General features: G+C 40.0%; 1 long non-coding RNA gene across 1 annotated transcript; it reads left to right on the plus strand.

Moving 5' to 3' along the window:
- The first annotated feature begins 463 nt into the window (after window positions 1–463).
- LOC142058362 (uncharacterized) lies at window positions 464–3,091 on the plus strand. The gene is made up of 2 exons (XR_012660936.1): window positions 464–551; window positions 2,476–3,091. It is a non-coding gene; the product is annotated as an uncharacterized LOC142058362 (long non-coding RNA).
- Window positions 3,092–14,344: the final 11,253 nt, after the last annotated feature.

Below are 14,344 nucleotides of genomic sequence, written 5' to 3' on the forward strand. Positions count from 1 at the left end.
GAAAGTATAGCAGACAAGAGACGAAGAACCTTGAGCTCCATGTGAGCATGTCTCTTTGCATCGCTGACCTATATTATAGCCTGAAGACAGCATACAGTCTCTGCTATACTTCAGTGCTTATATACAAACACATCTTTGAAGCTGTGTAACAACATCATTAGATACCCACATGTAAAAATAAGACACTGTGTTTTGCCCTGTTCCCTTTAAGTCCCCTTCAGTGCGGCTGCCAGGACTCATATATTTTCCCTTGATCTTTTACAGTGTTCATCAGCACCGTACTCTGTTTCTTCAGACAATGCTTTCTGAGGGGCTGTGCAAGGTACATACATTTGACACTGATATGGGAATGTAGCATTCAATGTAGCTCTTCTGCCAGTGCTCTTCGAGTTGGTGATCACAGACTGAAAATTACACGAACAAGCAGAGCGCATACACCAAAACCACAATGACCTGCATGGAGGCAATTCCTTCGGCATCAGCTGAGACAACATTTCAAAAACAGTCTTTCCAAGGAGCTTCCCCCTCTGCTGCATTAAACACCTTCTCAGGTAAGACTACACACTGTTGAAATGCCGAGGAGCTTTCATAGATTATTATAAGCAGAACCGTACCTTCTGGCAGCTGACTCCCAAACAAGGAGCTTCTGAAAGCAGGCAGCAGCCCTTTCCCCGGCCCGGGAGCAGCCGGCGTGTCCCAGGCAGGAGCACAGGGCCATCTAGAGGAGAAGGAGCTTCAGCAACAGAAACTGCCCTTGGGCAGTCTTGGTGTGCATCTGCAGCAGCTTCAGTGAGGTCAGGCTTACACCTGTGATTAAACCACAAACAGGTCCGGAGAGTATCTGCTGTTGATTAGTTTTTCTAGAGGCATTTGACAAAAAGCAAGTGAACAATCTTCTCCGTTAATGAAACCACCATGGGTTTTACACTGCTTTTTCTCATAGCAGGTACACACAGTTTGAACTACACTCTCCCTATAATATGTTACATGAAGTAAAGGTCACAGATAGGAGCCCATAAAGAAGTGTGAAATTTAAAGGACTGCAGCTCGGAGTCCCATTACCCTGTACACTGGAAAATCTGGAGCTGGATTTTCACTGGAAAAGATGCAAGGCATTTGTAGCTGGAGATAATTTTCCACATGTGGTCAATAGGATTAAAGTGATATCATCTGCATCCAGACTGAAGTACAAACTACAGTTTCACTCAGTTATATACTGTTTGTATTCCTGGCTGCGAACTGCTTCTAGAAAGGCACCATCAAAGACATGGTATAGTGACCTTCTATCCCTTCGGATGCCGGTCTGACAGAGCCAATACCTGTTCAAATCTATTCCATGTTCTGTGCCCACTGATTATGAAAACTCATTTTAGACCAGGAATGTTTATTAGTTTTTCCAGATGTACATGTATAGGTCTATACAGGATGCAGTGCTGTCCCTTGCTTACCAAAGCCCTAGTTATGTTACTTGCCCAAATTCAGCAGAAGTCAGAACTCAACAGAGCTTGTAATACACACAAGATATAATAATTCCTCATGTATTGAAGGCTAATGTAAGAATTTTCTTAGAAAAGTGAGTTTATTTATAAGTTCTGTGGCTACTGCTTTGCTTCAGAAACAGTACAATATTTTCAGAGCATGACCAGACTGGCTATGAACGTTCAAGCACATCACAGAAACAAATTCTGATCCAAAATTTACAATTCCACATAGATGAGAGAGAGGTCAAATGAGAAGGATGACTCAGAAAGGTGAAATGACTTGACCATGGTCATATCGTAGGGGCACAACTGTGGAGAGGTGACAGATTATCCACCCTCCAGTCCTGTGCTCTTTTCTTAGAGACTGATGCCTGCAAGCACTGTTCTACATGTATGTCCAATGTCATAAGTTTTTCAGGACCGTCCTCATAGACATAAAAATCACTACATATCTGTTACTGACAAGAATTTTAACACTTGTGCATTTCACACACACACAGAGCAAGTTGTGGAGCAGAGTTGCTTTATGGCAGCTACTCTGTTTACTCTGTTTACTGTGTGTCAGGGAAAACGTTTCACAGGCGGGACATTCTTATCTTTTTTATCTCTAGGTAGTCAGATAATAAATATTTTTTAAGTTTTATTATATAACTCACATTTCTAATGGATTCCTACAGCAAAGTGCTCGTGTCTTTTACCAGTCCTGTGGGTGGTTTTTTTTCTAGGACACAGCATACAAGCATAAAATACACTTATACCGCTCTTCAGGCAGTGTACAGTCATTTTAAGAGGCCAGTGACTTGAAGATGATAAAAACACATTTCTTTTGTAATCTCAGAGATCTTCTGTGAATGTGATTCTGCAGACTTTGTAACACTGTGGCTCTTGTTTACTTAATGACAGTATCTGGCTGGCTTTTGAAACCTGAGCCTGGATCCAAGCTGTATGGATCTTTACTGTCCTGTCTACCTACATGTCATTTGCCTTTTCATAGGTCTCAACACAGCTGCGTGAATTTCTTAGTGATGGCTACAACTGATATATCTGGAAGACTTAAGAGACATACAGTTCTTTTAGCAAAGCTACAATACCCCACATCCACACATTGCATATCCAGCGTAAAGAGCAGAAGAACACAGGGATTTTTGCAAAATTACCACTGTTAGGTGTTCAATTCTGAACACAGCCATAGTCTGATTTCGATACAAGCAATGCCATCCTTTCACTCAATAGAGATGCTCTCCTGTGCATTCAAAACTAGATGTTTCTCCTATATCTTGCCATTGCTCTAGACCCAGCAGAGGTTAGAACACCTGAAAATACCAAGCTATTTCGACAATAAGATAAAAAAAATTACACAGCAACAAACCACCAAGGGCAAGAGGAAGGCACGAGACCTGGTGAAAAGCCAATCTTGCATGCATAAACCAGATTCTTATTCCATTCCTACTCAACCTCTAACTGAAGCTGATAGCACCATGCTGGCAAAAACCAAGTAACCAACCAACCAACAAAAATCCAGCTAAGTAACAACTGAAGTTTTGCTTGGTGGGAACGGTACAAAAATCCTTAGACTGTTTAAAAGGTAATAAAGTACTTGCTTATCTGTACATCCAGTCTCCCTGATTTAATCCTGTGATCTTCTGTTAGAGAGTTAGTCCAAGCTACTATACTGTCCACTTCCTTCCCCCATCGTTCCTCTTGGTTGTCATGTCCATCTTCATCAGCTATTTGCCTTTCTGATAGGAGCTCAGGCACATCTGTGGTTTGAAACAAGGAAGGTCAATAATGACTGAAGGAAACAAAGCACAGCAGGAAAGAGTAGAAAGGATGCTTCTAAAACAAGCCAAAACATATTTTTCGTTTTAAATGCAGGCCTGAATTTGTCATAATACATGAAACTGCATCTGCTGTGAATGCACAGGGAACATGAAGATTCACATGCACTATAAATAGAGAAGCATTTGTATAACAAGTTGCAGAATAATGTAATGAACTACATTTTTCATCTGTCTGACAGTTCTGCCTGAAATCTCACCACTAATCCATTTAAACTCACACTTTATAGATTCTTCCAAACTATTCTGGACAACTGCTTCTTAACCTGTCAAAAATAAAGTTTCTTTCTGAGGCTCTGAATGACAATGTTGTGTTCTGAATGAGTGAAATATCCTTTCCACCACTCCCAGCATTACCAATATTAACAATTCTGTCAGCAGGATCCCCATTTGCTCTTTTATAGCTCTAGGACTCTGCTGTGTTAACAGTATTATAATTTGTTTTTGTCAGATAAGTAAGCCCATATGCCTTTAATACACACAAGGAACAGATTTATTGAGAAAATGGTGCTATTTTTAAACATTTTTTCTGACTAATTTGCAGCCAGTTAGTGATGTCATCTACTTTGAACGTTAGAAAATCACAATGCTCCAAACCACTAAACTTGCTTTGCATACTCTTCTGTGGGGAAAAAAAAAACAGCTTAGGAAACTTATATTTTTCACATGCAAAACATGTGATTAAAATGTTTCAGGTTACAAAACAACAGCCCATACACTTATGAAGAACATGTATGGCATTTTCCCTTTAAGGTACTAACAAAAATGTCATTTTCAATATGTCACCTATTTTCTTTCCAAGCACAGGCTTGGTAACAAAAACAGGCTTATAAGGAAAAAAGCAATCATAAGACAGTGTAATCAAGCAAGAGAGTTCACTGCTCAGTCATGTGGTCTCAATAAACAGCTTCCCCTCTCTCGGACTGTCAGCCTTAAGAGCTCCTCCTTCTCTTACCGACTATGAAAGGTTCAAGCTGCAGTGATTTGCTGTGCAGGATTTTACAGTTTTCAGTCTCTTCCATACAAAATTGACATTTCAGGAGATCTTCATGTGACAACTGGCTGCAGGACCCTGAAGCTAAAGCAAGCGGGGCACCGGGTGGAGTCAGCAGCTCTGTGGTGGCTACTGGAGTCCTCCGGTTACACCAGTTATATCACAGCTTTGCTGGGACAGGAGCCTTGCTCAGCACTGCAGCCATACCATGTGCCTCCTGCCTGCTTGGCTTTGGCAAAAAAGAAGGGGAAGATTCTTTTCTTACTGTGTAGAGGTTCAAGTTCTTCTCTATGTCTAGCTCTTGATAAGAAAATCTGGTCCCAATATTCTAGTTTTAAATCCCTCCACCTGATTCAGACACTGAGTCATTTGAAACAAACAAATCTAATGCAGTATTGTTTGGGCCTCTGATGATTGGGTACTTTAGCAATCTTAAGAAGAGTTAGTTTGAGTCAAAGCAAAATATATCAGAAATACTAGGAAGATTCCTCTGGCAGCAGACAATTACAAGCTTTGGAGAGCCATTAACAGTGCTCCCATGAAGTAATAAGTATTTGAGTGTGTAACAGCTGTATTCCAACAGTATCTCTACATAACAACTTTAGATCTGTTCTTTCTTCTCTTTTGGAAAAAAAATGAAAAAAAAAAAACCACCAAAAAACCCCATATGCTAATAAAAGCGTGTAACCTACCTCCTGACTTTGGATATGTAGAACCCAATCCTTCTTTCATTTATATAACTTCTATTTTGGTAAAGTTTCTACATATTTGAGTTGAGCTGATCCCAGTTTCCTTTGGTTAGTAAGGGAAAATCAAACCTACAAACTCCAGCCAAAACATTATCCACTGCATGGTTTAGAGCAGGCTCCTACTCAATTCTCACTGAAGAAATGGTCATATATTGTTAACATTTACACTTCTGAATATGTCAAAAAGTAACCTGTGACCGCTACTAATATGCTGGGAATCTGCAATGTATTTATAATTACCTTAATTTTTCTTCCATAGCGTCTGGTTCTGTCCGTAACATGCAACGTGATTTTTCCCCTGGATAGAAGCACATTTAAATCCACAAATGATAACATTAAGATACTTGATTCAAGACTCCCAATAGCATTAAATTACAATGAAGTTGTGGCAGGTGTACATTGGTGAAAGAAAGAAGAGAATGAAATCATGTCATACATATTAATAGGAAAGATTAACTTATGTGGTACTGATTCTTTACCTGGAGATGGGCAGTTTTCTAGCTGGTTTTGTTTATTTCAAACAATCCTGTAGCTGTTTGTTTCCTTTGCTTTCTGATGAGCAGAGAGATGATAGCATTGCACCTGTAAGCAAAAATATAACTTGATGGATAAAATCAATTTAGCATACACTTCTTTAAGACAATTTCACAAAACTGATGCAATGCGCACTTCAGCTGTTCTTCACTTTAAACAAGTGCTTATAAAAAGCATTTGGGGGCAGATGGGAGTGAGAGTTTTCTGAAGAAATGTATTTGATTTTTTGTTTTGGTCTTTATTCATGACTCATGCTTGAAGGGACACACACACTTGTTTTGACCAGGATGTCAATATTGTTGACATCTCTGTATCTTGATCTCTTTAAACTGAAAAATACTTCCTTCCCCTTCTGTGCCCAGCTTTCTCACCACCTTTTGGTCTTGAAGTTCAAAGTCAAAGTTTATGCTTGAGTCAAAGCAGAGAATTAGACTATCAAATCTTGTATCCTAGGCCAGCAAGACAGGATGTATACAGGTCTCTTTCTCTGATCTCTTCCTAAGAAGGTTTTTAACTAAGAAACCTCTGGAAGATGCAAAAACCACTTGTTTAAGCAGATGTAGCATATAAATAGCTGAAAACCACACAGGCTAGAGAGGTTTTATCCTGTAAAGTGCCAAAAGCTTTGACCAAGTCTCAGTAAAGCACTAATCACACAACTAAATGTACAAGCACTAGTAAGGCACTCTGAAGTTAATAGCTTGAGTTAATTGCCAAGCCGACAATTTTGAAGATAATTATGTGATAAGCACTTTGCTGGCTCGTGACTAGATTGCTGAACACCTTTCAGGACTAAGTCTCAGAAGCATATGAAATGGACTGAAACAATTAATACTCTCCAAAAGATGAGAAATGTAAAAGGTAACCATGAGAAAACAATGAAAAATGTACTATGTTGCTTGTATCCTAACAAGTTTTTAAAAAAACAGGTAATACTAATAACATTTGTACACACAACTTTGTTCTATCACCATATGGTTCTTAGCCTTGCCACATGCCGTCCAGGTTTAGCAAATAAAGCAACCTTGCTTTCTATTTTAAATTTGTTTAAAAACCCCTACTATTCTGAAAAGCAGTGGTGTACCAGGAACTAAATAGTACAAAAGAGAGAGGGATTAACTAAAATTCTTAAAAACCACTCATGCCCTACACTTCTATTTCCCTGGCGTCAAATACTACTCTTTGGTTTGACTTCTCTTCACTTCTCTGCTGTGTCAAAAATATAATTGAGCTGGACTGTAAAGTAAAAATAATTAGAGAATAATATCCTTTAAAATATAAGCCAAACCGGTAACTTGTCTAACCCTGTCACTCTGCCTTGGCTTTTAGAGGATATTTTTTATGTTCCTGCTTCCTGGAACATTTATTTTTGTAGTGGGGGACAACGGTTCCTAAATATACTGCTGTTAATCAGATATTTAATTTATCTCTCACAAAATGAAACCAAGCAGTCATCAAAATAGAGCATCTGGTTACTGCGTTCTCCTGGCCACAAGATGGCAAACTAGCTTTTAACATGCAATTAAATCACATCACCTCTGTTTTTTAAGGAGCTTAGCAAAACACATACACAAATTCTAACTGCATATTCTAAAATATGATAAATCTTCGCTAATTCTAACTGTATATTGTAAAATAGTTTAAATTCTAACTGCAAATTCTTTACAACTTTCTCTTAGCAGCAGTGGTTTTTAGAGAGCACAGGGCAGTCAATCCGTATGCTGGGAATGCCTGCTATATCAGAAAAGGAAAATGGAAAAGAGCCGAAAGATCTCGGTACATTTCTACTGTGCACATTTTTGTTTTGTGGATTTCACAGGTGTTCATGAGTAAGGGGGAGAGCTCCCAGGAAGACGTAGGCCTGCAGTGAGAATCCTTTCCTGGGAACTGGAGGCTCTTGCTTGCATGTCTGTCTTGGTCACCAGAACACCTACCCTGTGGCCGCAAGCATAACTGCTGCAGAAATTTTCCAGCTACCTGGAAAGTAGCTTGTAGCTCTGCCTCTGATGCCTGCAGAATAGCATGTCTGGCCACTTGAATCATCACCTATCTTCTCAGGTGGATTTTTTCAACCTGTATTGAGCTTCATGCTATGATAGCCACACTTCTGAAGGTATTCCTCCCCTACTGTACACAATTCTGGCACACACTATTGTCACTGCAATAGAGACATGCCCACCACCAGTTCTCCTGCCATTCCCCTCTGTTTGTTCAACAAATTCTCTGAAAACATGTTTTTGGTTTTATTCTTTTTGTTCCTGCACCATAAATACTACTTCTGGCCTTCACCATCAGAAAAAAAAACCCCAGTTTCTATTGTGATTCCTTAAGTGCTACTTCAAGATCTCCTCTGCTTCGTGCCCTATGATTCCTAAAGCTCACCAAATTATAATTGCATTTTTATACCTTGCACCTCCACATTTCCCTGTGTTTCACCATCATTTCTTTAACGATATTCAGTTCTTCCTAAGGATGATGTGCAACAAACTGCTCATTAGACCAGGACAAATCACTAGTCCCTGAAGGCTTACACTGATTTAACGATGTAAAAATTGACTCAGTGCCACTGTAATTAGTGAACATGTAAAAACTCAACAGGGGCAAACTGCTCACAGTAATGTGAACAGCATATTATACAAAAACAAGCTGTATTTCAAATCTCTTTTATGGAAGTAATTGAATTTAGAGATCCAATTTTATGAAGAAAACACATTTAAGTATGAACATTTGCCTTATTATATAACTGAAATTAAGATTTCTGTTGCTGCACTTATGTCAGCAAATTTTTGGCCTCTTTCCTCTCTAATCCCATGCCAGGAGTTAAGAACAGACTGCAAGCTTTTAAAAAACAAGCATGTTTTGTGAGCTGTTTGCAATTGAGAGGAAAAAAATACCAAATGAGAGGCAACCCTGTGTTTGAACCTGCAGCTGAATGCTTGGACCTGTCTTTGATCTATCAGACCCAGCAGTTCAAAGGCAAGAAGAAATCTGTTAAAAGCCCATTTTCTGCTGCCACCAGGTGGCACCGAGATGTCCCCATTCCCCATCACCAGGCATCTGGCCCTCACCTCCCTTCCCCACAAAATCAGAAAGTTCACCTTTGCAATTTCCTCTCTAGTTCTTATGAATTTAATGGTGGGCGGGGGGGTGGAGGGGAATCACTACAATGGGAGATGAAGACACCACCCTAAAACAACTCCAGGTTGCCTGAGCTGTATGCACAAAAAGGGACATTCGCAGCATTTTCTACAGTCTGGTAGGATGTTGTGCCACTGCATAATGAAACAATTATCAAACATATAAAACAAAGGAGTTCTGTTAAAGGACATAAAAACAAGGAAGCCATGTCAAAGGAAAATTAACCCTATATTCTAGGGACTTCTTGTGGAGGGAAAAATACTCTTAATTTGAATTCAGGACTTGCTGTCCTTCAAATTCAATGAAGCAGTCCTTTCCTTTCTAACTGATGTTGAAAACAAATGGGATTCAAAGGGAAAGGGGTGTTCTTTTAAACTATTAGAGTTACCACATAAGAAACAAGAAGGAAGAAAACTCCAGTCGCCTCTGAGACACAAGGCAGCATCCTGGCTTTGCAACTTCCTCAAATCTTTTCTGCTAACTAAGCCACAGGAGAATTCATGAGTAAAATTTAAGAGCCTTGATCACATCTTCAGTCGGCCTTAAGTGTGTTTAGCTTCACAGTTGCAACAAGGAATTTGTTCCAGTAAGTCAGAGCTGTGTTTGGTAGAGAGCACCTCCTTTCTGAGCAGTGAAGCTGCTGGTTTGGGCAGGTTCCCTCTTGGCTACCATGTGCCCTTCCCTCCCCAACTTGTTGCCCCCATAGATGCACCTTACAAGGCACTGTTTGACTTATGAGTTGAAATTTAAGATAAGGTGAGAACTGCTATATTTTAAGGACACATAGGGACAACCATCCAGAATCTGAAAATATCATGATACCCAAATATTGCCACTGCAATTATAAAGACCTCCAGGTGTAAATGTTCAGCAGTTTAAACTTATGTATCCTCACCCCAGATGTCTGTTCTTTTCACATGTTCTGCCTTCCAGACATGGTAGTATCCCAGGAATTTTGGATCTTCAGAAACTAAAATGGCACAATTATCAAAAATTACACTTAGAGAGAATTACACACCAACCATTAAATTCCCAAAACCTAGTGACTACATAAGTCCTGCTGATATTTGCAGTGCTTATAATAAAATCCCTTTTTTATTATACTTAGTTATACATATTTTATTTTCTTGTATGTCACTATGAATTTTCCTCTGTATTTCGATGAGACTGGTTCAGGACCTAAGCAATTTACAGCTGAGTACTGTTACTAAATATAGACCCCATGCCGTACCACTGATCTCACATCCATGGCAGGCAAATTCAAAGGAACTCTATCAAAATCACCTTGTCGCTTTGTAGAAATCACCCTAACACTTTCTAGCATAATTTAGGATTGAATTTGTCTACTCACACATAACAGGGTGGCAAAACAGCACACATACAGTTGAAGCACAGCCTCGCCTGCCTGTGAAGGGATTATTTGTGTTGCAAATATTATTCCACAGGTTCAGAGACATTGGCACTTGCTCTGTGTTGGCCAGAACAGTCTACACTCCTTACCTCAGGCACTGCTCCATGAAAACGCATCTCTGCTACTTCTAAAGACACCAGAGGATGAGAGGAAGGGCAGCTGCCTTTGTCTGAAATTATGTCCCTCAGAAAGCTCTGCAGTATCTGTGGTTCCAACAGAGTTTGTGCTCTCTCCATCAGTCTCATACAAATAGACTTCTCCAAAGATAGAGTGTGGACACTGAGCAAGTAAGTGCAGGGAAAGGAAAGGGATGAATGGTCTGGTCCCTTAGGTCTCCACTGTAATCGCACTTGGATATCTGTTTCTGGACCCCAGTTGGATCTGTCAGGAAGTTTTCCTGAAACCAAACGTACTGGGGACTTCAGTGCCAGAGGCGGCTTTGTTAGGAGCTACCTGTGTCTAGCAGCAGTAGGGCTACTTATGGTTTTTGCTTTAGTTGTGCTGCTTGGCTTCCTCACCCTTCATTATCCCTAGTCTCCTAAATAACAGAGAAATGGTTAGGTTTGTCTTCATGGTGGAATCCAGAAGTAACACTGAATTGCTTAGCAGCAGGAAAACAGAACATGGGGACTGTCTGCTATTTGTGTTCCATACAGTATAACAAATAATAATAAAACCCTCATGCCACCAACCCAGATTAATAATGACCCTATATAAAACCCTTGTAAGACACTAGCAGTTACTCAGTTTGATTAGTAATTTAGGTACAGCAAAATCCAGCAGTAGAGTGTTGGAATTCACAAAGGCCATAGCTGACATACACACTTTAATACTTGTAATTACATGCTTTAATACTTGTAATTAATGCCTCCTCAGTACGATGGTGCCCAGTTGAAATTCAGACTTCCAAGACTGTCCACTGCCAACAAGGTCGTTCTCAAACTAAATGGCCTTTGAGGTAAGGATCATCCCTTGTGCTGGGTGGGTACAATGCCAGTATGTTGCCTGACTCCAAATCAGGTACTGAAGGCTGGATCTCCAGGAGGTGTAAACTGACATGGCTGTCCCGGGATACATGAGCTCACGTCAACACATCATCTTGACTGCAAGTTTTGGACACCTGGCTAAAACAGCCTGACCACAGACAATATCCTGGTTACACTAAGATAAATCTGGCACAAAGACAGCATCAAGTCCATTATATTCAATTTTGCTAAACCAGGCATGGCGTCTTACATGAATCTTTAAAATGCTCTCTTCCTTTTGATGTAGCTGTTCTAGACCATATCCTGTGGTAATCTTCAGATGAAATGCTTCTAATCCCTCTAAAAAAATAAATACAGAATAGAGAAGGGAGGAGTTTCTGGCAATTATAGAATTTGTTAGTTAACATGGGCACTGGTATAATTTTCACAAAAGAATGGATTTAAAGCCCTACAGTATTAATAGTTACAAATGGCAGAAAGAAATAGGTGCATAAAGTTCCAGCAAACCGAAGAGGAATGAGTTCCACAAGAAATTGGTATGTCTGTTCATTACTGCTGTTAAAAGCAAAAGCAAAAATTATTTTAATGTTTTGTCATTCCCTTCTATACTCCAAGTAAAATAAAATACTGTTTGAAGTTATTCATAAAGCCAACCTAAAGCCAAGGGAAGAAATACTTTTGCTGTTAGGTAGAGTTTTGTAAAATCCATTTAGTATTTTTGCAAGAGTTTTCTGCCTTAGTTTTGAAGTTACTACACAAACATTGAAAATAAGTGAAGAAAACTGCCTATTTAACTATGATTTCTTTATGATTCATCACATTGCTGCATGGGCTATTCACACTGTAGGCCTTGTTCCTGCCTCATATATACTCTATACCTATGTTATCTTTCACTAAACCAAGTGAGAGAAACCACAACTTAAGTAAGGTAAGGCACTTTTCAGTTTCATGACAGCTTGAAAGAGCCCAAGTTGGTGCTGCAATGACCCCACCGTCTCCTGTGCTTTTGTCCACGCATTCCTATCCCTCCCCAGGGTTCATCTGATCCTGCTGTGAACTGAGAGGGAAGCCATCAGAAAACCAGTAAAATAAAATAAAATAAAATAAGGATCATTTTCTCCTAGTTTGGCTTCCTGAGCCATGACACTGCAGGGTCAGGCAGGCACAGCGCTGGGGTTAGGGAGGGGCAGGACTACAGCTGCTTTAGGGAGTTTTAAACTCCCATGGACCATCATCTTTAATCAGAAAGTCTCCTGCCACACACTCCCATTCCCCTCAGAGCCAGTTTTGGCATCTGTGGAATCCTTCTCTCAGCTCATTCAGTCCACAGGCAAAGCAGGGAATGAGCCCCTTCCTTCTCTGGACTTGGGGATGGGATGGTCATTGAGTAGATGTGGTTCATGGGAGGGTGTGACTTGCAAGAGAGCTGGTATGGGTACACAGCGGGGCTGCAGATCTGGGAACAGGAAGGGAAGTGAGCCCTCCTTTTTTTGACAGAAGTCACACTGGCTCATCTCATCTCATCTGGAGTAACACTCCTTGCCACTACCCTAGCCCCATGTGGTTTTATGTCACAGTTTTACCACTGACCTCAGGAGATGAGATTTTTTATTATGTCTGTATCTGTCCTAGAGTAAGGCAAGAAAAAAGTTCCTGAGGGCCAATGTGCCCATGAGAGCACAGGAAACACTTCTCCTCCCACGCTGCTCTAAGGACTCCTACAGCAATGGGTCTGGTTGAAGACTGTGGCCCTGCGGCTCCACCACCATAACACTAATAGCTGTCAAGAGTGCTGGAAGCCAGCATTGACCACTTTCCCAAATCCCATCTTAGGACACTTATTCTGAAACAACTCAGAATACTGAAGATTTCTTTAGCAAGATGTTTTTATGGGAAGGAGAAAAATTTAAAATTTCATCCCCTTAACTGGCCTCTACCAGAAACCTGGCAAACTTGTACGAGACTCTTGTCTACTTGTGGCTAGCCAGCATTGTCTCACTTGGAGCCCTCCTAAAGCTCTGCATTATCTAATTCTTATTTCTCCTGCTTCTATAAAAATAATTGATTGGGGGGGCAGATTAAACTGTAAACAACACTCATTGGGTCAATGCAATTTTATACATAACAAAACATTGAATCACCCACTGTCTGAATTATTTAATCCCCTGTGATCCCACTACTGTCTATTATCTTTCAGGAAGTAACAATGAAAGTGAGAGGAAGACACCAGTTATGAAAAACATGGACCCTTGAGTGCAGTGATCAACATTATTTTTATCTCTTTGATATTGTTCCAACCTCCCTTGCCATTGTAGTCCTGTAAAATGTCAAAAGCTGCTCGCCAGAGGCCTTCTGCTTTTAGCAATATTTAAAGCTGTGCCCATAAAAGGAAACAATTCCATTACAGATCTCAATTTCCTTCTGTTCCAGACTTGGAAATTGTGAAGAAACTGGTGGAAGTGGTACCTAAGCATCAAAGGCACGAGAAGATCAGCTTTGAAGACAAACTGAAGACACTTGTTTGGGGTTTGCAAACAATCTGATTCTCTACCTGAGCAAAAATTCTACAATGAAATCCTGTTTCCACCAGTGTGAATTAGAATTTAACTTCAGCAGGGCCGTCATTTAATCCTTAATGTCCCAGGCACATCCCCATTGCTAGGGTCTGGAAATAGAATGAGCTAGGAATCCACTGCACTAGTATTACCAGGGCTGAGAACTTCTTGTCCTTAAGACAACTGTCAGCAGGCCAAGTACTGCCAAATTCTGGAAGGAAGCAAAGGCAACTGAACTGAAAAAAAGAATCTGGCTCCATCTGCTAGTTTGAAAGTTAGCTTCAGAAATATTTCAACAGTGATGCCATGTACAACCCTAGCAGTACAAAAAGAAATACATCATCAAAATGATCCAGTTTGTTTTTTTTTCTTGCAGTGAATTAACTGGTTTTCCTATGCTATTTATTAATATAATAAATTATCTTAAAATACGTATTGCCTGAAATAAATGTCATTGATTAGGTCAAATAAAAATATCACTTGGCCCAACAATGACAAATTTCCTGGCTATACTCCTGTAGGCCAAGAACTTGTTTCATTTAGGAACAAGAGCTGCTGGCAGTAGCTGGGAAGGTAACTGCTTGCCAAATGTCTCCATAGGAAATTAAATAATTGAGAATATTCACTAACAGGAAAAAGAAAATAATCGCTCTCTTTA

This window comes from Phalacrocorax aristotelis, chromosome 6, assembly GCF_949628215.1.
Source record: "Phalacrocorax aristotelis chromosome 6, bGulAri2.1, whole genome shotgun sequence".
NCBI classification, from domain to species: Eukaryota; Metazoa; Chordata; class Aves; order Suliformes; family Phalacrocoracidae; genus Phalacrocorax; species Phalacrocorax aristotelis.